This window comes from Tamandua tetradactyla, chromosome 14 (assembly GCF_023851605.1).
Source record: "Tamandua tetradactyla isolate mTamTet1 chromosome 14, mTamTet1.pri, whole genome shotgun sequence".
NCBI lineage: Eukaryota > Metazoa > Chordata > Mammalia > Pilosa > Myrmecophagidae > Tamandua > Tamandua tetradactyla.
Genome location: NC_135340.1, coordinates 13,726,936 through 13,751,026, shown reverse-complemented (window position 1 = coordinate 13,751,026; position 24,091 = coordinate 13,726,936). Strand labels below are relative to the sequence as shown.

At 37.1% G+C, this 24,091-nt stretch overlaps 1 long non-coding RNA gene and 1 other non-coding gene across 2 annotated transcripts in view; one reads left to right on the top strand and one right to left on the bottom strand.

Annotated features, from left to right (window-relative positions):
* Positions 1–24,091, top strand: part of LOC143655606 (uncharacterized) — a 74,454-nt gene that overhangs the window by 44,547 nt on the left and 5,816 nt on the right. The window lies entirely within an intron of this gene.
* LOC143656712 (U6 spliceosomal RNA) lies at positions 13,747–13,853 on the bottom strand. The gene has a single exon (XR_013162614.1). It is a non-coding gene; the product is annotated as a U6 spliceosomal RNA (small nuclear RNA).

The following is a 24,091-nucleotide window of genomic DNA, read 5'->3' as shown; positions in this document are numbered from 1 at the left end:
TGTGATGAGGGTTGCAACATTGGGGGGCATTGGGGAGCCTACTTTGTTCTTGGATCCATCCTCTTCAAGCATATAGTTGGAACCAGACTTTCTGCCATCCCTGGGGCACATGCTCAACCCCTATGGAACAATGGGGTAGTGGCCAGGTTCTCTCCAACCCCCAGGGAATGTGTCCCACCCTTTCTGAGGCCTTAGGTGGCAAAACTTCCTAAACATCCAGGAGGAAAACCCATCCTCTGCCCCTGAGGCAAATTTCACGTGAATGGGTGGGTCTGCTCCTCTTGGCCTGAGATTTCCTGACTCCAGACCTTAGTTTCCATGGTTCTGCCTTTGAAGTAATTTTTCCTTTGATCTATACCTTTTAGTCTAGATTGGCAGTGTTTCTGTTCATACAGGTCACAGAAAAATTGTTGGTTTTCCATGCAGCACATAGTGATCACAATCATCAGCCAATAAGGCTTTCCATAAATCCTTTTCGGATAACTCCACCTCCGATCCTGCTTGTGCTGTAATGGCTGACTTGTTCCATGTTTGTTTACATCCTCATGTGGGGAACTGTCCTCTGGGGTCTCACTTTCTGAAAGCCCAGGATTTTGCAGACCTTTGATTTCTGTTTTTTTTTTTTTTTTTTTTTTTTTGTACCCAAGAGTTCAGCTCTCAGCTTATCCCTTTCCTGTTGCATTTTACTATAAGCTGCAAGGAGAAGCCAGACTGCATTTTCCACATTTAATTTTGAAGTCTTTTCTGCTAAGAATCCCAGTTTGTCACTTTCAAATTCTTTCTTTCATCCAATACCAGTCCTCAATTTTGCCAAATTCTCTGCCATTTTAAAACAAAGATTGCCTTTCTACGTTGGCAATACCTGTAACATTTATCATTTCTGACTAAAGCCTTATCAGAGGTATCTTTAGACTCTGCATTTCTATGAAGAGTCCGTTTATTGCAATTCAGACCTTTTCTATCAAGCATGTCACAATTCTTCCAGAATCTTTACCTTATCCATTTATAAAACTGTTCCAGTAATTTTGGTATTTGCAAACTGTGGCACCCCACTTCTCTGGTACCAAAACCTGTTTTGGTTTGCTAAAGCTTCCAGAATGTAATATGCCAGAAATGGATTGGCTTTTTCAAAGGTGATTTATGAAATGAAAAGTTTCCAGTCCTAAGGCTATGAAAATGTCTGAATTAAGGCTTCTAGAGAAAGTAACTTGACTCTGAAAAAAGGCCACTGATGTCTGAGTTTTCTCTGCAGGTGGGAAGGGACATGGTGATATCTACTGTCCTTCTTTCCTGGCTTCCAGTTTGAAACAGCTCTTTCAGCTCCCATTTTCCATGGATTTCTCTCTAAGCATTTGTGGGTCCTCACATGACTTTCCCCTGGAATGCTCTGGGTTTCATCTCTCAGCTTAGCATCCCCAAACATATGTCACTTGGGTTCATCTCTCTCCAAGCATCTGTTTGCTCTCTCCAAAATGCCCCTCTCTTAAAGGGTTCCAGTAAAAGGATCAAAACCTTCCTTGAATTGGGCAGTCATATCCCCATGGGAAACCACCTAATAAAAAGGTCCTGCTCAAATATTTCTGCCCTCGCAAGACTGGATTAAAGGAACATATTTTTTCTGGAGTACATAACAGTTTCAAACCTGCACACTATGTTTACCTTAACTGCTTCTCTTCTCACATAATTTAAGTATTCCCTTTTTGCCCTATCCTTAGAAAAGACTTCGAAAATCTCATTGCCATATTGCAGTTATTTCCTTTTATAATGACCAATTACCTTTTCCTCCGAGATGTTTCAGTTATCTATTACAATATAGCCAACTACTCCAAAATGTAATGGCTTCGAAGAAAAATGATGTATTATTTGTTGTAATTCTCTGGATAGGCTGGGCTTTTATTCTCTTCTACATGTTGTCAGCAGGGGTCTCTCATGTGGCTGCATGCAGTTGGAGCTTGGTGGGTTCTCCTCCTTCTTGACACCCTCTCCACCTGATCTCATCATCTGGGCCTCTCCATGTGGTCTCTTTTGCAGAAGGATAGCCTGAACTTCCTTACAGCATGGTAGCTGGGTTCCAAGAAAGGAAAAACAGAAGCTGTCAGGCCTTTTAAGGACTAGGTCTACTGTTGGCACTTTATCATTCTATTAGTAAAACAAGTCATGACTCCACCCAGGATTCAAGGGGAGGGAAAATAGACTGTCCGTCTTAGGGGGAGGAGTGGTATGTGTATACAGGGAGAGGAGATTGACGGTGCTCATCCCTTCTTCCTTTATTTTTTTCCTGTTTATCACTCTATATTTATCTTGTTCATAATCTGTCTCCTCACACTAGATGTACATTCCATAAAGTCAGAGATTTTTCTCCATTTTATTCACTGCTATATTTCCTAGAATTATTCCTGCCACATAACAGAAGCTCACCTATATTTTGAAGGAATGTTCCGCACACTAGCTGCTGGGGTACTTCTCTTGGTCTCTCAACCCGAGCATTTACTATTCGGATCATTCCTCAGGGCTGATTTGAAGGCAGGGTGCTAATATCTGTTTATATTATCTGACTTGAGTTTTGGAAGTCAGTTCTGGCATCTTTGGCTTCTTTACCTAGTCTGACACTTTTCTTCTGACACTGAATAACAATGCAGAATTTGATTCCAACGTGACTGGCCAACCAGCGCTCACTTCAGAGTGCTTTTGGTCCTTCCTTGTTCTCATATATTCTTGGGTGTCTACTCAAAAGCTTGATCTTTCCAAAAAGTCAGTGTACCGGGAAATTGACAATTTTTTTCTCCATGTTGGGAAAATAGCTCTTTGAGACATGGGAAAGAAAATACTTACCGGGAGTAAAGGAGAAATATTCCACACTCAGGGGTTCAGAAGAAAGCCAAGGGCAGGTGTCTAATAATATTTATCAAATGAAAAATAAGGCTTAAAATATTTCAAGTATTTTTAGGGTTTTTGAAAACCAAAGGTTGGTGCAAAACTTTCTGCAGTATCCCTTCCATATCACAGTGGTTAGGGCTGCACCCCTGTGATCTGGAAAATCCATGTACAAATTTTTTCAGGGTTTCAGGAAACTCCCTAGCTATGTCTTGATTGGTAGATGCTACCTCTCCTAATATTTTTACATCGCCTAGGCTAAACCTCTTTAAAAAAATTTTCAAAGCAGCCTTTGCTGGCCTGAAAATCTGTAGGGGTAGACCCTATAAAGACCCCTCACCCTATAAAGACATATAAGTCTTTATATGATTCCCTATTTTCCTTTAAGGAATCACATAAAGACTTAGCCTTTTGTCACATGATGCCAGATGCTACTGGATTGCCTTTTTCATAGCAATCCTGCACCAAAAAAGAATATTGCACTTTCTACACAAGAGAGATGTGGAGCTTGTGGTTTATGCAAATGCCTTGCAGTTGCTGGTGTAGCTGCAGCAAGGGCTTCATGGGTTTCCATTTTTCTTGTTGTGCCTTACAGTCAGCTCATTAATGCCATAATAGTGGCCAACTGCAGCAGCTATTTTGCCTGAGTGAAGCATGTCTAACAATTCTACTTTTTTTTTTTCAAGCTCATTACTTTCCTCTGTTTCTTGGGAGCACTTTCTGGACCTATAGGAACTCAACATCAGGATCAATGATTTTAATAGTTTATGGCATTTAAACTGCATGAAATACAAGAAACTCAAGATGCAGAGATCACTGTGAGAGCACGGCAAGCTGTCACATGAGAGGGTGCCATAAACACATTTGGCATCACCAAACCAGTGCCACGAACCTGTTCTTTTGCTACAAATTTAATTGTAAGAAAAAAATTACATACCTCTTCATTTGTGTTATTAAACAGATATAATATTATATATAACAATGCATACATTTTATGCATTTATGAGTTACTAAACTTTTTAAGGTATCTCTACATTTCTAGACTTTGTATGTCATCTGCTGACCTTTGCATATCATCTGCAGCTTTAGAACTCCCCCCAAATTCCCATTTAATTTTTTATGCTGACTCACGACATATCAAATCCACTGTGGGGAAAATCACAATGTGGAAGAGATAACTATATCTTTATTGATTTGTGCTTTTTTTTTCTTATTCCAGTTTCGTTTCTTCTAATTCTTTTTCTTTTTCTCTGTGCCTTTCCTCCAGGTTACAAAAGTTTCTTATTGAAAAGCACAACGTTTTCTCTAAATGTCTATCTCTAAGTCTCAAATCTCCAGTGATACTCAATTTTGTGGTATATAATTTTTTTAATTAATTAAAGAAAATTAACAACAAACAAAACAATAAGATATCATTCCATTCTACATATATAATCAGTAATTCTTAATATCATCACATAGTTGCATATTCATCATTTCTTAGAACATTTGCATCGATTTAGAAAAAGAAATAAAAAGAAAACAAAAAGAAATAAAATGATAATAGAGGAAAAAAAAGTTATACATACCATACCCCTTACCCCTCACTTTCATTTACCACTAGCATTTCAAACTAAATTTATTTTAACATTTGTTCCCCCTATTATATATTTTTATTCCATATGTTCTACTCTTTTGTTGATATGGTAGATAAAAGGAGCATCAGATACAAGATTTTCACATTCACAGAGTCACATTGTGAAAGCTATATCATTGTTCAATCATCATCAAGAAACATGGCTACTGGAACACAGCACTACATTTTCAGGCAGTTCCCTCCAGCCTCTCCACTACATCTTGAACAACAAGGTGATATCTACTTAATGCGTAAGAATAACCTCCAGGATAACCTCTCGACTCTGTTTGGAATCTCTCAGCCATTGACACTTAGTCTCATTTCATTTTTCCCCCTTTTGGTCGAGAAGGTTCTCTCAATCCCTTGAAGTTAATTCTCAGCTCATTCTAGGGTTTTTCTCAGTCCCTTGATGCTGAGTCTCAGCTCATTCCAGGATCTCTGTCCAACGTTGCCAGGAAGGTCCACACCCCTGTGAGTCATGTCCCACACAGAGAGGGGGAGGGTGGTGAGACTGCTCATCATGTTGGCTGGTGGGAGAGGCCACATCTGAGCAACAAAAGAGGCTCTCTTGGGGGTGACTCTTAGGCCTAAATTTTAAGTAGACTTGACCTATCCTTTGTGGGGTTAAGTTTCATATGAACAAACCCCAAGACTGGGGGCTCAGTCTATAACTTTGGTTGTCCACACTACTTGTGAGAATATCAAGAATTCGACGTGGGGAGGTTGAATTTCTCCCTGCTCTTACCATTCCCTGAAAGGGGCCTTGCAAATACTTTTCCAGTCACTGATCAAATCACTCTGGGATTCATCGGGGCATCACTCTGGACAAACCAACAAAATCTCATGTCCTACCTGAGAGTCCAAGTACTTATGACATTCAATCAAACTATCTACATAAGTTATATTAGGAAATGCTCTAGTCAAAATATAAATTTTGTAACAAATAAAAATTTTTTGCTTTAGTCTCACACATAAGGTGACATTTTTTTTTTTTTTTTTTTTTTTTTTTAAAGACAGAGAGAAGGAAGGAAGGAAGGAAGAAAGGGAAACATCTTTAAACATTTTCTTGTTTTTATTGTATTCTGCTTCTCCGTTTTTTGTTACATGGGCTGGGGCCGGGAATCGAACCGAGGTCCTCCGGCATAGCAGGCAAGCACTTTGCCCGCTGAGCCACCGCGGCCCGCCCCATAAGGTGACATTTTAAAATATTAATTACCGTCTATTTTCAGCACCCTGCAATAATGACATTCCTTTATTCTTCCTCATGCAAAAACATTTTTAAAATTTGTACATTGTACATTTCACTATTGTTATACACTCTAGGCATTCCTAGATTTGTAGTATATAATTTTTTAAACCTTGATTTTATTTGGTTTAGAGCTGCCTGGTAAAGTCTTTGCAGCAGGAGATCACCCATTGCTTTTCTAATGTTACTGTGTTAGAGGTAGAATTAGGCACCTGATAAACTCATAACAAGATGCCACTGATTCCAGAAACCATACGCTCAGATCACTCTAATATTTTAACAGTTACACCTCATGTAGTAAATGAAAATCATTAGGATGACATATGGAAATCCTGTTAGTAGATGATTTCATCTAGTTTGCTGGAAATTACAAATGAATTTAGTGACTACTATGTGATTAGTTGCAAAGAATGAAAACTGCTTGTGTTGGTTTGCAAGCTGCTGGAATGCCATAAACCAGAATTAGAGTGGCTTTTAAAAAGAGAAATTTAATAAGTTACAAGTTCACAGTTCTGAGGAAGTGAAAGTGTCTAAACAAAGGCACCAAAAAGAGGTTACCTTCACTCAAGAAAGGCCGATTGGTCTGGAACAGCTCTGTCAACTGGGAAATCACGTGGCTGGCATCTGCTGGTCCCTTGTTCCTGGGCTCTATTGCATTCAGCCTCTGTCCATGTGGGCCCTCCTCACTTTGCTTCTCAGGGACTGGCTTTCATGTCTTGGCTTCCCTTGGCTCTCTCCAGGTTCCGGCTTGCTTAACATCTCTTGGCGACATCTGTGGGCCGCAAGCATCTCCAAACAGCCATGTCTCTGTTCTCCAAGTATTGGCATCTGTGTTAGCTCCACTCTGTTTCTGTCATCTGTCTCTATTGGCACTGTTGCTTGTGACTCTCTCCACAGTGTTTCCTTTTTTAAAGGATTCCAGTAAACTAATCAAAACTCACCTGGAATGGGTGGAGTCAAATCTCCATCTAATCAAAAGATCCCAATCTACAGTATTGAATCAGTATTAAAAGAAATGGCTGCCCCCACAAGATTGAATCAGGATTAAAACATGGCTTTTCTGGGGTACATAATGCATTCAAACTGGTACACAGCTATTATATATTTATTTATGTGGTTTCTCTTTAGACAAATGAAATACCACTCCCATAGGATAATTGCTGGCAGAATTTTCTGGGTGAACTGTAAAATAAGTAAAGAGAAGGAGAAAGGTAAAACATTTAAAGAGAAATATTTAACTAGTATACTCAAAGTAAATGCTGGGAAAGAAGACAGAAGCGTACTGAAACATATCGTGAGACTTTTATAAATTATTAAAAAGTAAACTGTAAAATAATCCTTTTCTGTCAAAGATAATAAAATAATAGTATGAATTGAGAGCATCTATAAACATTTGGAGGATAGTGGAAGCAGAATATGATCATAAAGTTTATTGCTTTTCTAAAATAAAATTAGTTTTATTTCAGTGTATATCAGCATTTAATCATATTTTCCTTGCTAAATATGCTTGTCACTGCCAGTTTATTTCTAGAAAGATAATGGAAAACGTTACTTACAAGTTGAAGTGAGAGGAACCACAGAGTAACCTCCATCAATTAAGCAATTCCAAACCTTCTTGTTTCCTATCCACCATGTCAGATTGAAAGAATCTAACCATGGGAAAAGAAACCTGGAGTTTAATTGTATTTTTAAAGCAATTTTATTGATATACATTCACATAGCATGTAATCATCCAACATATACAATCAATGAATCATACTTGTACATTCATCACCACAATCAATTTTAGAACATTTTTATCACTCCAAGAAAATAAAAATAAAAAAGAATAACCCAAATATCCCATACTCCTTATCTCATCCTATTTATATACTTATTTATTTATTTATTGGCCTTTATTTTCTTACTCATATGCCCATACAAGGATAAAGGGTGTGTCAATCAGAAGGTTTTGACAATCACACAGTCACATAGTAAAAGTTATACAGTTATATAATCATCTTCAAGTATCAAGGCCACTGGATTACACTTCTGCAGTTTCAGGTATTTCCTTCTAACTATTCTAATCCATAAGAAACTAAAAAGGAATATCTATATAATGCATAAGAATAACCTCCAGAATGACCTCCTGACTCTACTTGAAATCTCGTAGTCACTGAAGCTTTATTTTTTTTCATATCTTTCTCCACTTTTGGTTAAGATGGTTTTATTGCCCCCATGATGCCAAGGCTAGGCCCATCCCTGGGAGTCCTGTCCCACATTGCCACAGAGACTCACACCCCTGGGATTCAGGTCCCACCTAGCTGGGAGGGTAGTGAGTTTATTTGCAGAGTTGGTTTAGAAAGAGAGGCCACATCTGAGCAATGAAAGGGGCTCTGGGAGTGACTCTTAGGCATAATTGAAAATAGGCTTAGCTTCTGCTTTGCAGAAATAAGTTTATAAGGGCAAGGCTCCAAGCTCAAGGACTTGGCTTATTAAATTGTTAGTTCCTAATGCTTGTGAGAATGTCAGGAATTCCCCAGGTGGGGAAGATTGATATTTACATGTTTTCCCCCAGTTCAAGGTGACTTTGCAAATACTTTTTTATTTTATGCCCAAATTACTGGGATGTATTACGGTATTATATTACAAAATAACAAGATTATTCCCTATTCAAGGTTCTCTGTAATTATGCTATTTGAATAAAACTGATTATGCAGGTTAAATTAGGTAGTGTGACACAGAAAAATAAATTTTTTACCAAATAAACATCTCTTCCTTTGGTCTCACACAGAAGTTGAAGTTGGAAAACAATCGATATCATCCTTCTCCCTGTATTATGGTTTTCCTTATTCCTAACCAGAGCAGCATCATTCATATCTCTAATTCAAGTCTTCCCATTTTTCAGCTCACTTAACAGCTGCTTTATGAGATAATGCTGTCTTTCCTACCTTTGGAACCCTAATTCTGAGTCTCAGGTGTCACACAAATACCCACAGTTCTAGGGAACAACCAAGTTATACACAAAGAGCTCCGCAATCAGAATTTAGAAATAGCAGTTAAAACTCAGGAATAGATGTGACTACTGTAAGAGTTTGCAGTCTAGTAACTTTTACAGTAAGCTTATTCAACATGTTCAATGCAATTCACCTTACCTGAAAATGCAAGATTATACAATTTTAACGCTCAGTTTCTAGAATGAGAACCTCCTCTCTTATATTCTAGTGGTGAAAATGGCTCTGTGGTTGCTGTCAATACTTTTGGCCTAGACACACCTCATGTCTGCTCGTAAGGACCTACTGAAGGGGAGGCGTCAATTCTGTGTTCTTTCTGAGACATAGTTTCAATTTGAGCAATTTTTGATAATGGCAAAAAGTGGTCCATGTTTGGGGGACTTAGGAGAAAAGGAACGTTGCGCTAAGAAGCCTGGCTGCAGAAAACTGGGCTTACACAGTCACAGAGTTCAGAGAGCAAACAGAGTCATCCAGAATCATTTGTCAATTTCCAGCTCTCTATATATGGCACTCTTGAGGGGGAAATGCTACCCCCCCAAATTACGATATAAGCAGAAATGGATTATGCCATTTTTTTCTGAGAAAGATAGACTTAAATGTAAATAAAATTCTTTGTTGACAATAGTGAATGATGTTTTTCATTCTAGGGCAATTCATTTTTTTTTTTTTTTGCCGTGGAAATACTGATTTTTTTTACATGGTTGGGCACTGAGGATTGAACCTGGGTTTCCAGCATGGCAGGTGAGAACTCTGCCTGGTGAGCCACTGTGGCCTGCCCAGAAATACTGATTTAAGCCCAAGATTTATTTTATTTCTAATACAAACAGATTGAATTCTGACATTGTCAGCAATTTATAAAACATAGCAAACAGAAAGAAAAAAATAATCATCTTTAAGCAGTAAATCTAGAGATACCAGTTGTTAATATTTTTTCCAATGTTTTCAAATATAATATATAGTTTTCATAGTTGAGCTCATATTGTTTACATATTTCTACAACTTGTATGTTTTTATTCATTTAATATTATTAATACCTTTTTATATGTTTAAATACACATTATAAGATTATAAGTTACATAAAACTTATCATTGAATATTACATGAAATGTTTCTAGGTAATGTTATAATAAATTTTTGTGCATAATTGTATTTTTAAACAATTTTCTTCTAATTCTCTTTCAAAAGTGGAAATAGTGGCCAAAAAGATTAAATATTTTCAAAGTTCTTGTTATCTATTGTGACGTTGCTTTCTGTGAAGATTATAGCATTGTAAATTGACCAGTACTAATGAGTATTCATTTCATCACATCTCTACCAACAGTAAACATCATTAAGGCTAAACAATCTCGTGTTTTAGTATTTTTCATTGAACATTTTTGCATTTATCAGCCACTTAATTTCTATTTTGTGAACTATTTATTCCTGTTCCATTTTTTCCATTCATTTATTGAAAATTTAGTGTTTTTTTAAAATTAGGAATGCTAATTTTTAAAGCAAGTATTAGCTTATGAAAAAATTTGTGTTTATAGACCAACTTCTAGTAATGCATCTACTCTGTCAGTCAATTAAATAGCTTGAACAATTTTTACCATCTTTATAATTATTATGATGGAAAAGTACAGGTTGCAATGATCATGTGACTCTGTTTGTCAAAAGTCTTTAGTAGTTCTCTAGCACACAGAATAAAATGCAAAGCTCTCTAAAATATAAATGCAGTGTGCCTTTCTATCTTTTCTCTCAAAACATGCTTCCCCCTTTTTGTTAGTGTCCTTCACCCCTTCCTGAGCTTTCCCCACCCCCATTAAACTTAAACGACACTCAAATTGGAAGAGTATTTTTTGCTTTAAACTTACCCCAGACTTTCTCTGCACTGTCAAGTCTATATGTTAAATATATCCCAAGCTTGCATATCTAAATTCTTGAGGTTTGCAGTTTCTTGTCTGGGCCTTTCCAGATGTCCTTCTGCCTCCCCTCCTCGGCCATGCACCCTCCCAGTCATTATTTCACTGAACTTGGCAAATCTGTAGAATACTCTGCCTTGGGAATGGCAATAGAGACCTTGGATGTTGGAGGGCTGGTTCCAGTATCAGGCTCACTTTGAAATCCTCTGTTTCCTGTCTCCCCCAGCCCTGCTGTTCTTCACCCCTCTCCCTACCCCATTGGATTCAATACGCAGTGTTTGTATCTCATTACCACATAAAGTCTTCTCTTCCAATGCCCTAATGACCTGGCAAGATCCCAGTCCTGCTTGAATCCAACCTTTTCCTCAGCTGTGTACTCAGGCTCCTGACCACATCTGGGAGAATCTTACTACTGGCTGTAGTAGGGTTACTCTTGACCTCAGTTGGCCTTCAACATTTCCTACATTTTTTGTAATGATTATTTAACAACTTCTTTCCACTTTTCTCAAATCTCTCCACCCTCTTTCTCCCCACCACTGTACTTTCTCTTAGAAAATCACATTGTTTTCTGTTCTATAGAGAGTATGGAAGTCTGGACAAGAAATTCCTCAAATTCTCATTATGAAATATCAAACTTGCCATCATCTACCAAGTCTCTGCTTCCATTTTTCATTCCTTTTATGGAAGAAAAGACATCTCTTTTTGTAGATTCGGCCTCCCCCATACTTTCCCAAGCCCTCCTGCTGTAGAACAACCTTGCCCTAGTGTGGTGCTTCTAAATTTCAAGTGTGCACCAGACTCACTTGGAGCACTAGTGAAATCATAGATCTCTGGGTCCTTCCTGGATTTTCTGATTCTGTTGGTCTGGGGTGAGGCCTTAGAATTTGCATTTCTAACAAATTTCCTAGTGAGAATTATACCGCTGGTCCTGTGACTGCACTTTGAGAATCACTTCCCTATGGTTTATCCCCGCATTATACTGTATTCTTTGTCCTTGACTATCAGCTCTTTCCATTCAGTAATTAAAGATTCTGAAGCATTTCTGCCTATATAAAGTGCGACCAATCAAACCCAAAACTCCTTGCTTTAAATATGTATCATCTTTCAGTGATTATCCTACATCTCTCCTTCCCTTTACATGCAATATTCTTAAAAGCGGTTATCTATAATTGTCGTTTCCTCATTCTCATTTCTTCTTCACTGCTGAATCCACTGCAATGCACTCCAGTTTCTGGATCCCTACTATACCAAAACTGAATTTAACCAAGTTTTCCTGTGTTACTAATGGAGCTGGAAAACATCAGTCAGAATTTCATTAATGCAAAAAAGACTCTTAACTTTGTTAATGAAATCTTCTTTTCTGAAACACTCTCTTCCTTGATTTCTAGTAGAACAATCTATGGATTTTCCTCCTCATTGATCACTGTCCTTAGATCTTTCTCCTCTTCGTGACCATTAAATTCTGGTGTTTTCTAGAGCTGTCTGCCGGGCACTTTGGTGCTCTTACACTACCAGGGTCTTAGGGAATCTCATTGATTTCCACTGCTTCAATGGCCATTTATATCCTCTTTCCTCTCAAATGTGTATCTTGCCTGAGCTTCCTACCCATATATCCATATCCCTTCTTGACATTTCCTCTTAGATACTTCTTGTAAGAGCATCAACATCAGCATGCCCATAACTGACATCTTCCTCATCCTATGGAGCTGCCTCTGTTGCATGCTTCCCTGGCTCATTAGGAGCATCTAGTTTCTAAGGTTGGAGGTTTTGGCATTATCCAACTCTCCTCGCTCCCTAATTTCCTACATCCAGCCTATAACAAAGTTTTATACATGATGGCTTTTCCATATCTCTCAAATGCATCCATTTCTCCCCACTGTCCAGTGCCACCATCCCGATTTAGGCCATCATCATCTTTTTCTTGGATTAAAACAATCATCTCCCTGCCTTCATTCTTAATACTCTCTGGTTCATTTAGTTTCCTAGGGCTGCTTTAACAAATTACTGCAGGCTTGGTAATTTATTCTCCTACAGTTCTGGAGGTTGGAAGTCCACAGTCAAGCTGTTGGCAGGGCCATGCTCCCTCTGGAGGCTGTGAGGTAGACTCTGCTCTGTGTCTCTCTCCCAGTAGCTGGTGGCTTCCAGCAGTCCTTGACATCACTTGGCTTGGAACTGCATTACTCCAGTCTCTTTATTCTCCATCTTCTGATGGCCTTCTTTCCTGTGTGTGTCAAGTGTCTTTTTTGTAAGGACACCAGTGAATGGATTTATAGCCACCCTAATCCAGTATGACTTCCTCTTAATTAATTATATCTGCAAACATCCTCTCTCCAATTAAGATTGCATTCTGAGATTCTGGATGAACAAAAATTTGAGGGGGATACTGTTCAACCCATAGCAGTCTCATAAGCTAGAATGATCCTTTAGACATCACATTTTCTCATCTTACTCTCATGCTTAAAACTGTTCAGTGGTTTCCATTTGCTCTTAAGTTAATTGCCCAAAATGCTCACTAAATAGAAGCTATTTTCTCCAACTTAAATATATCACTTCTATTGGTGTCAATGTCAATGTATTCTTTTAGATTGGGAATTCCCAAAATGCTTTTATTCTCCCACAAGTCCCAGCACCATACTTTTAAAAGTAGTAGCTACAACACTGAATTTTTCATTGGAATATTGATATAAAGAGGAGTTGTCACTTTTTTTTTTTTTAACATGGGCAGGCACCAGGAATCGAACCCGGGTCCTCTGGCATTGCAGGAAAGCATTCCTGCCTGCTGAGCCAACATGGCCCACCCAGGAGTTGTCACTTTTGAAGTGGTCTTCAGATTTTTTTTTTGGCTTAAGTATTTCTTGGATTTATTGACCCAGATTTCTGAAATATATAGCAATTAATTCTCACTGGCTAAGACATTAAGTCATTAAAAAACGTCATATTTTCTCACCCAAAACACACAGTGGACAAAAGCTTGAATATTATATCATCTCACTGATATGAAATAATTAAAATATGTAAATTCACAGGTTACCAGAGGTTAGGGTGGGTGTAGGGAATGAATAGTTAAGTCTTAATTTGTACAGAGTTGCTGTTTGGGGTGATGGAAAGCTTTTCTTTTTAAATATGGAATGCTTCACGAATTTGTGTGTCATCCTCACACAGCGGCCATGCTAATCTTCTCTGTATCGTTCCAATTTTAGTATATGTGCTGCCGAAGCGAGCACTGATGGAAAGCTTTTGATAATGTGTGATGGTGATGGTAGCACAACATTTTGACTGTAATTAATACCACTGAATTGCATGTCTGAATGTGGTTTAAAAGGGGGAATATATATATTTTAGGTCATATGTATGTTGCTAGAATAAAATTTAAAAAACCCATAGAACTGTGTAACACAAACTGAACTGTAATTTAAACTATGAACTATAGTTAATACTGCAATTATAACAGCATTCTCACAGGTTGTTACAAAGGTACCACACCAATGCAAAATGTTAAAAACGGGTTAGGTGTATGGGAACTATGCCTTTTCTGCATGGTCTCTGTAAATCTACACCTTCTCTAAAAAAATAAGGCACATTAGAAAAATTAAATGTGTTTACCACATAAAAGTTGGTTCTGTTTCACAGATCTAAAAAATAGACAAATGCATAACTTTAAAGCAGATACTGTGATCAAGCAATAGGTAACTGTCATTTGAGATTAATAATTGCATTCAGTTTATATGTATGCATGAGTTATCAGAGGGACCTGCATTAAGAAAGACATGTAAAATATTATTTTATTGGTCTCATACAAGAGTAAAAAAGATTTTAATAATAAAATTACTATTGTGTAAATACTCAATTTTAGGTAAAATGATGTATGCCATTCACATACATAATTCAAATCCCATAGCTGTCGAAACAAAATTCTCAACAACAAAAAAGCTTGAGCTTTTTCTCTAGGCTGTGATAAAGCCCCAAGTTGAAAGTAAAAATCATAGTAAAATTATGTATTAGTCATATCCTAGAACAAAAAAAATGGGTTGACTAAATTTACCTTTAATCAATTCGATTTTATTAACTGATGGGCACGGGGAGGGATGCAGGTATGTGGGCTGACAGGAAGTATCTCTGTGAAGTACCTATGCACTCTAAAATCTCCTGGGAGGAACAAGCCTAGAATTTCTCTTGTAAAACTGCAAATATAGGGACATAGGAAACATATAAGATGAAGAAATAATTAAAATTGTAAAGGGGAAAAAAATCTCGTCACAAATTTTAAGCAATTGTAGACCAGGTGAAGTGGGACTACCAGTATGTAATTTTTAAAAATTTATAGTCCTATGCTTTATCATTTAAGTTTTATTCTAGTATCATATATCTAACTTAAAATCCCCCCTTTTAACAATATTCACATACATAATTCAGTCTGTTAATCGCACTCACAATGTTGTTTCATCACCACCGTCCATTTCCAAAACTTTACAATCATTCCAAGTAGAAATTCTGTACAATTTAAGCATTAATTCCCCATTCCCTACCCACAATGCAGCCTGTGATAACCTGTATTTTAGATTCTAATTCTATGAGTTTGCTCATCCTAGTTATTTAATATGAGTGAGATCATGCAGTTTTTATCCTTTTTTGTATGGCTTATTTCTTTTAACATAATGTCTTCAACATTCACCTATGATGTCACATGTATCAGAACTTTATTTCTTTTCAATGCTGAATAATATTCAATTGCATGTATACCACATTTTGTTTAACCATTCATCAGTTGACGAACACTTGTGTTGCTTCGTCTTTTGGAAAATGTGAAGCTGCTATGAACTTTGGTGTGCAAATATCTGTTTGAGTGGGGATATGCCCGGTTGAGGGACTGGTGATCATGTGGTAAATCTATACTTACTGTTCTGAGGAATTGCCATGTTGTCCTCCACAGTGGTTGCACTATTTTACCTTCTCACCAGCAATGAATGAGTGTTCCTATCTCATCACATCCTCTCCAACGCTTGTAATTTTCTGCTTTTTGAAAAAATAGCAGCTATGCTAGTGAGTGTGAATGATATCTCATTGCGGTTTTAATTTGCAGTTCCCTAATAGCTAATAAGGTTGAACATCTTTCATGTGCTTTTTAGCCACTTGTACAGCTTCTTTGGAAAAAAGCCTATTCAAGACTTTCGCCCATTTTTCAGGGGCTGCACCTCTCAGAGCTTCCCTACAAACAGCGAACAGGTACATCTCTTTCTCCATATTTTCTCTAGCACTTGTTTCTCTCTGCTCGTTGTTACACAGTTTTATTCACACAGTTTTATTCATACAATCCAACCTAAGTGAATAGACATGCCTTCACTACCATAATCTATATGAAGACATTTCCTTTTCTTCCACAAAGAATCCATACCCTTTCCCCAGATCCCGCACTTGTTGGCATTAAATATTAAGGAATTAAGCTCCCTAATCAAAAGACATCGACTGGCAGAATGGATTACAAAACATGACCCATCTATATGTATTCTCTAGGAGAGTCACTTTAGACCCAAAGAAAAAATAGGATGAAAGTGGAAGGTGGTGAAAAGATATGTCATGCAAGCAACCACCAGAAAAGAGCTGAGGTAGTTATACTAATATTCATTAAATTAGATTTCTAATGTAAAATAATTAAAAGAGACAAAGAAGATCACTATGTATTAATAAAAGGAACAATTCAACAAGAAGAAATACAATCATAAATATTTATGCACTGAGCCAGAATGCTCCAAAATGCATGAAGCAAACACTGACAACATTTGAGGGAAAAGTGGGCACCTCTACCATAATAGCTGGAGACTTTAATTGCCCACTCTCATCAATGGATAAAACATCTAGACAGAGGATCAATAAGGAAACAGAAATTTTGAATACTACAATAAATGAACTAGACTTAACAGATATTACAGAACATTACACCTCACAACATTTTTCTCAAGTGCTCATGGATCATTCTCAAGATAGACCATATGCTGGGTCACAAAGCAAGTCTCAATAAATTTAAAAAGATCGAAATTATACAAAACACTTTCTTGGATCATAATGGAATGAAGTTGAAAATCAGTAACAGGGAGAGGGCCAGAAAATTCACAAATATATGGATGCTACACAACACACTCTTAAACAACCAGTGGGTCAAGGAAGAAATTACAAGAGAAATCAGTAAATATCTCAAGGCAAATGCAAATGAAAACACAACATATCAAAAATATATGGGTGGCTGCAGAGCCAGTTGAGAGGGAGATGTATTGCCGTACATGCCCTTATTAAAAAAGGAAAAATAGAAATCGAGGAATTAAGTGTACACCTGAAGAACTAGAGAAAGATCAGCAGACTAACCCCAAAGTAAACAAAGGAGAAGAAACAATGAAGACTTGAGAAGAAGTAAATGAGAATATGAGAACAATAGAGAAAATCAACAAAATCAAATTTGGTTCTTTGAGAAAATCAATAAAATTGATAGACCATTAGCTAGGCTGATGAGAGAGGGAGAGAGAGAGAAAAAAAATTAAATAATTAAATAATTAAATAATTATCTAATTTTTGAGACATGAGAATGTAGTTCACATTGCTCTTGGGATTTTGAATTTGATCTGTCTTTAGTGATAGGACAATAATATTCATTCAGTAAATGTAAAATCTAAGATGCTGCCTTTTCTGTGTTCTCTAGATGGCAGTTTAGCTCTACATTTAAAATCTCCCTTTTAGCATTTTTCTCACTGGCATGTCATTTAAAAACTGGTACTATAATGCACAACAACATGTAAAATGAAAACGGCCAAACATGATCTGTCTGCCTCTCATGTTTTAACAAGATTTAATCATGTCGCATTGCCACACTGCTGATTTTAATGGAAGGCCTTAGATACTGAAGCACTCCAAAAAGGGTTCTTATTCACCATTTTTCTCATATGAAGATCAATAACTAGATCATTTATGATTAAACTTTATATATTACACCAACATTGTTTTAGGATTTGCACTTTTTTCACATGTGTTTTGAGCTATTTAGTTATGTCTGAAATGTAATGACTTTTCTCTCTCTGTTAAAGCTTCATACTCAGCGGGGTCCGAATGTCACGATACCTTCATTCCGTTGGTTGTATCTCAAGTACTTTACTGAGAATTTTGAAAATAGTAGTTTAACCCCTAAATAAGAAATCAGATTATCTTGTAGAGCAGCAGCTTTAAACTGGGAGTGATTGTATCCTTCAGAGGATATTTGACAATGTATGAAGACATTTTTGATTGTTGCAACTAGGGGGAGGGGAATGCTACTAAGTGGGCAGAGGTCAGGGATGCTGCTAAATATTCCCCAATGCACAGGATGATTCCTCACAATAAATATTTCTCTGCCCCAACATGTCAAATGATGAGAAGTCTGTTGTAGGGTAAGAGAGCTATAGTGATATAATATCAAAACCGATGCAAAATATTTCAATCAATATCATGAATTATTACAAGATTGGTTTACTGAAGGTCATAAACTTTTTTTTTTTAGCAAAAAATGATCTTTGATTAACTTAGTAACAGATTTCTCATGAATCTATTCCTTTTCCTTATTGAGCAAACCACTTTTTCTCAAATGAGTTTACGCATAAGAAGTTCTTGTGTTAAATTTTCTGAATTCAAAATTACCTCTTAAGTCTTATTTTACATGTTTAAAACTCATCAAATCTATGAAAAATTGTGCTTACTAAGTATATGAAGAGTTAGCCTGCAGAGTTGTCAGGATTTATATGCAATTTTTTCCCCTATTTTGTGAGTCAATTTTATTAAAATGGATCTGAGATGTCTCGTTTATCTACCCATTGAAGATACCATGCTAATTAAAATGATTGAAAATCAAGGTTTGAGTATACTGAAGTTACTGAGGAATTTAGTGTAAGAGAAGGTACTTAATTTGTCACTACCAAGCGGTTGTGAAACAATGACACACTTGTTTAGCATCCTGAAACTGTGCTAGAGGTACAATGGAGCATCATGTTTTGCCTAAGGATCTATTATATGACATAATTGAGAATACATCCCCTATATGGATCTATCAGGGATTCTGTCATCTAATAAGCTGATATAATGATATGTTTTGAGTACTCTGTGTTCTCCTTAGATCAATGATTTTTCAAATGCCATCTTATTCTAGATCTCCCTAGGTAAAATGGAATAAACTTGGGTTACTTTTGTTGCTGAGCTGGAGTCTACCTTGCCTCTTGCAGCAGCTTTGAGGCACCAGCCCAGATTTCCAGCCTCTGCTGAAAACATTTTGAAAACCACTGGCCTCAAGCAGAGGACTGCCAGGCTTGCTTCACTCACTAAATTTTAGTTTTTATGACGTCTAAATATCTGTCTTGAGAATAAAAGAGACAAAATCTTTTCCCGACTCCACATTACCTATCTTTGCTCCCTTTCCCAGCAAAACTTCTCAATATGTTTTCTACATATTTTGCTTCCACTTTCTCACCTTCAGTGTTCTCTCAAGCCTGTTTTAATCTGCTTCTGGTTCCATATTCCACTGATACTGTCTTTCTCAAGATCCCCAGCCATCTCTTGGTAACCTGATGGCTCCTTTGCTCTCATCTTTTTCCGTTTATCAAAAATCACTGATGCATGGCAGTGCAATGGTGGCTCAGTGGCAAGAATTCTCTCCTGCCAAGCTGGAGACCTGGATTTAATTCCCAGAGCCTGCCCATGAAAAGAAAACATCACTGATGCAGCTGACCCATCCTTGTACAAACACTCACTGGCTTCTTCTTTTTAATCCTACCCTACTCTAAATGTTGGAGTACTTCAGGACTAAGTGTTGCGCCCTCCTATCCTCTCTAAACTCTTTTCTTAGGCGAGCTTATCCATTTCTATGACTTTAAATATTATCCATGTCTTCATAACTCCCTTACTTTACACCCTTAGGCCAAATCTTCCCTTGACCTCCAGATCTGCACACTTGAAACCTACTTGAAACCTCCTCCTAAATGTGTCATGTTCTCATCTGCTCTTTGCTGACTCAGAAAACAGCTCTACCATCTGGAGAGTCACTCCAACTAGATACCCAGGAATCATACTCTATTCCCCAAAAACTCCTGCCTGGTCACTCTCCAAAAATACATGACTGCATGGATTTTGTTTCCTTAAGTCCACCTTATTGGATGTTCTTTTAAAACTCACTCTTTCTCAGTTACAATGTAGAAACTAAAGACTATTTTTGGAGGAAAAGGTTAAAACAATAAAGCAGAAATATATAGAAAATATGTTCATAGCTTAATTTTTAACAAATATATAAAAGACAAATCAATATGTATTTCAGGCTTTAATTTCAAAACCATTTCATAAATTTATGTAAACATAAAAAGCAGAGTTGATAGGAACACACATGGATTTATTCCTTGTCCTTAAAAGTTACCATCATGACTGGAGCTAGAGATAGGAGGGCAGTCTGAAAACAACTCCACATATTATGTTCTGAACTTCACTTTAAACAGCATCATAAACTTGCCATCATATCATTTAATATTTCCTCTGGAATTTCTTATTTATCTCCAGTCAACAGCCAACATGTTTGATATGAGAAGTAAAGAGGAATAACAGCCTAGAATTCTCCAAACATTAATTGACTGACTTCTGAAAAGTATAAAATACCATAGGCTAAATCTTTTCACTGAACGCAGCACTAGGAGTGGTTCAAAAGTCACATCCCCAGAAGTCATTTATATTTTCTCAACAACAACTCACATGCAACTTTTCATTTTGTCATATAGTAGTATGTGACTTTGCAGAGACAAAGTACAAGAAAACCTATATGTAGTCATTTGGCATTTGTGATTTCTCATTAAGGTCATTTTCAGAATGCTATTCTAGATGGTATGGATATGATTAGACCTTTTAATGATACTCTGATCAAATCTATACCCTGTCAAAATCTGCTTTTCTTTTGCTTTCTGGATTTCTTTATGCTATCAGTTTCTAGTTTAACTTCTTATGTAGTCCTCGGTTTCTTTTGGATCTTAGATGTCCAAGAGTGATACATCAATAAACATTTTTAAAGCCTGCCACGTGAAGGATATTGTACAGTATCTTCTACTTTCTTTCTTTACCCCATAGACTTGGCCTCAGTACGGTGGCCTGCCCTCCTTTTAATTGTTATTATTTCTGTTGCAGGTAGAAGTTTAGTTTGTTGATGCTCATAAATTCCTTTGCTTTTGCTCTCTTCCCATTACATCCAAAGCTTGTCTTTGTCTCCTTTATGTTCAACAATGGCATTTTGAATTCACCCCTCTTTACTTGGGGACCCTTCCTATTCATAGTTTCTATTGTCAAGTATTGTATTAGTTTTCTGTTGCTGCTATACCAAATTACCACAGGCTCAGTGGCACAGAACAATGCGAATTTATCTTCTAGTTTTGTAGGTCAGAAGTCTGAAAGATATCTTATTGGGCTAAAATTAAGGTGTCAGCAGGACTGCACTCCTTTCTGGAGGCTCTAGGGAGAAAGTCCATTTCCTTGCCTTTTCCAGCTTCTACAAGCTGCCTGCATTCCTTGACTTGTGGTTCCATGCCCAATGCCACCAAACTGTGAGTTGAGATTCACACTGAGTCACTCTGACCTGGCTTCTCTTCTGCTTCCCTTTTCCACATTGAAGGACCGTTGTGCTTACATTGGGCCCACCCAGGTAATCTTGGATAATCTCCCTATTTGCTGACCAGCAACCTTAATCCAATCTGCCAACCATTGCCACATAACCTAATATATTTAAAGGTTCTGGGAATGAGGACACGGACATCTCTGGAGGGCCTTTATTCTCTCTACCACAAGTACCGACCTCTCTTTCTTTGAACTTTGTGATTTCCCCTGGCTCTTCCTAGCAAGCTCTTTTCACTCAGAGGAGGAAGCTTTCCTATTCCACTTGGGTTGCCTCCACGCTCTTCTCCACTTGCCTAGCTGCTGACTGAATGATTATATAAGATATAACTGTGCCTTCACTTTTTTGCATTCGAAACACATTTAAATGATGATTAAATTGGTTTGATATCTAAGTAAGATAGGAAAAAAATAGGTAAATATTGGAGGCCACCTTATCTCTCTTTATTTAAATGGTTTGTATTGGATCTGGTTTCTTTCTGTTTGCTCTGTGTAATATATGACTATTTTGATGCTATTATAGACATATAGAACAATATAAAAATCAGAAGCACTAGGAGAAATCATTTTGATTATTAATGGTTTCAGTTTTAGTCACTACACATTATCTGCTATTTTTGTGATATACTATAAAATTTACAAATGATTCATACCTACTTCCTTCTCATTTAAGTTTTGATATGAATCTAGAGAATTGTATTTTTGCCTGAGTCTTCCTTTGTGTGCTGGTTTGTGTATGTACCCTAAAAAAGCCATACTTTAATTGAAATCCCATTTCATAATGGTAGAATAATCCCTATTCAGTACTGTATGTTTGAAACTCTAATTAGATCATCTTCCTGGAGATGTGATTTAATCAAGAGTGGTTGAAAAGCTGGATTAGGTAACGACATGTCTCCACCCATTTGGGTGAGTCTTGATAAGTTTCTGGAATCCTATAAAAGAGGAAACATTTTGGAGAATGAGAGTGATTCAGAGAGACCAGAGCAGAACAACACAGCCATGAGAAGCAGAGTCCACCAGCCAGCGACCTTTGGAGATGAAGAAGGAAAATGCTTCCCAGGGAGCTTCATGAAACAGGAAGCCAGGAGAAGAAGTTAGCAGATGACACCGTGTTTACCATGTGCCCTTCCAGATGAGAGAGAAACCCTGAACTTCATCGGCCTTCTTGAATCAAAGTATCTTTCCCTGGATGCCTGTGATTGAACATTTCTATAGGCTTGTTTTAATTGTGACTTTTTCTTGGCCTTAGAACTATAAGTTAGCAACTCATTAAATTCCCCTTTTTAAAAAGCCATTCTGGCATACGGTGACTCTATGTTTAACCGTTTGGGGAAGGGACTACCTTTATTTCCAACAGCAATGTATGAGGGTCTGATTTCTCCCCATCCTCACAATACTTGTCATCCTCTCACTTTTTGATCACAGCCATCCTCGTGGGTGTGAAGTGTTATCATTGTGGTCTTGATTTGCATTTCCCTGGTGACTGAAGATGTGAGCATCTTTTCATGTACTTATTGGCCATTCGCGTATCTTTTTTTTTTTTTGAGAAATATCTATTCGGATCCTTTGCTAATTTTAAAATGGTCTTTTTATTATTGAGTTGTAAGAACTCTTTAAGAAAAAAAAAGCCATTCTGTCTCTGGTATATTGCATTCTGACAGCTAGCAAACTAGAACACTTTGTTTTAAAGTATGTTCCTCCTATTTATTTATTTTTATTATATATAAATTAAGCATTTAATCCTACCAACTTCTTTTTGAGACAAAAGCTTTTGATCTGTTGGCAGTCTTCAGTAATTAAAACTGTATAGTTGCTAAATCTTCTACATACTTTCTTGCATGTAAAATATGTCTAGGTGCTAAACTTATTATTTATATGCTATTTGTTAGTGCTTACCTGACTTCTCTTAATCACAAAAAAGACAAATGTGATGGGCTTAATCTTATCCATATTTTGATTTTTTTTGGATATTCTTTCTTATAAAGAGAACAGTACCTTTTCTGACTCCTCTGAAGTAAATCAAGACCAAACCTACATGAAGTGCTGTTTTGGGGAGGGTGGGGAGAGTGGCTACATGGTCCGGGAATTGAACCCGGGTCTCCCAGCTGGAAGGTGAGCATTCTACCACTGAACCACCCGTGCACGCTCTACATGAAGTTTTGAACCATAATAAGAAGAAAGAATCTTGGGAAGTCTTCTAAAGAAAGTCATTTTCTCACAATCTAAATTTACTTTCCACCAGAAGAAAGATATTCATTTGCTTCAGGACTACTTCAATTCATTGCACTCTACCTGCTCAGGATGAAGAGGTGCTTTCATGCAATCAATGAAACCAGGCAAAGTGCTACAGTTTCCGAGTTCAGTACAAATTAAGTATTTCCCCCATTATAAAGGATCCCTGTCATTAAGAAATAGGTTTTCTATTCATAGCAATGATGAGAAGATGCCATATTGCTTTTCTGCGGTTATATGCATATATTCTCTTTAAGACCTAACATGTTAGCATTGCTGACTCTGTTCAGACTAGCTTCTTGAATTAGGGTCAAATCAAGGAAATTAGGTGCATATGTGCAAATACTGAGACTAAACTGTGGTAACAGTTCAGGCCACTTTGCTCTAGCAAAAGCAGAGGCTTAGGGCTTCCATAAATCAAATTGAAGTAGTTGACTTTTTTTCATGGATCTTAAAACTTTTCTGAATATATTTTTTGTACCCAATAAAAGAACTTCTTCAGCATGACTTCTGACTGGTAATATCATACAGCAATCATTATTAAAAAAAAAAAAAAGAAAGCATATGATATACTGGA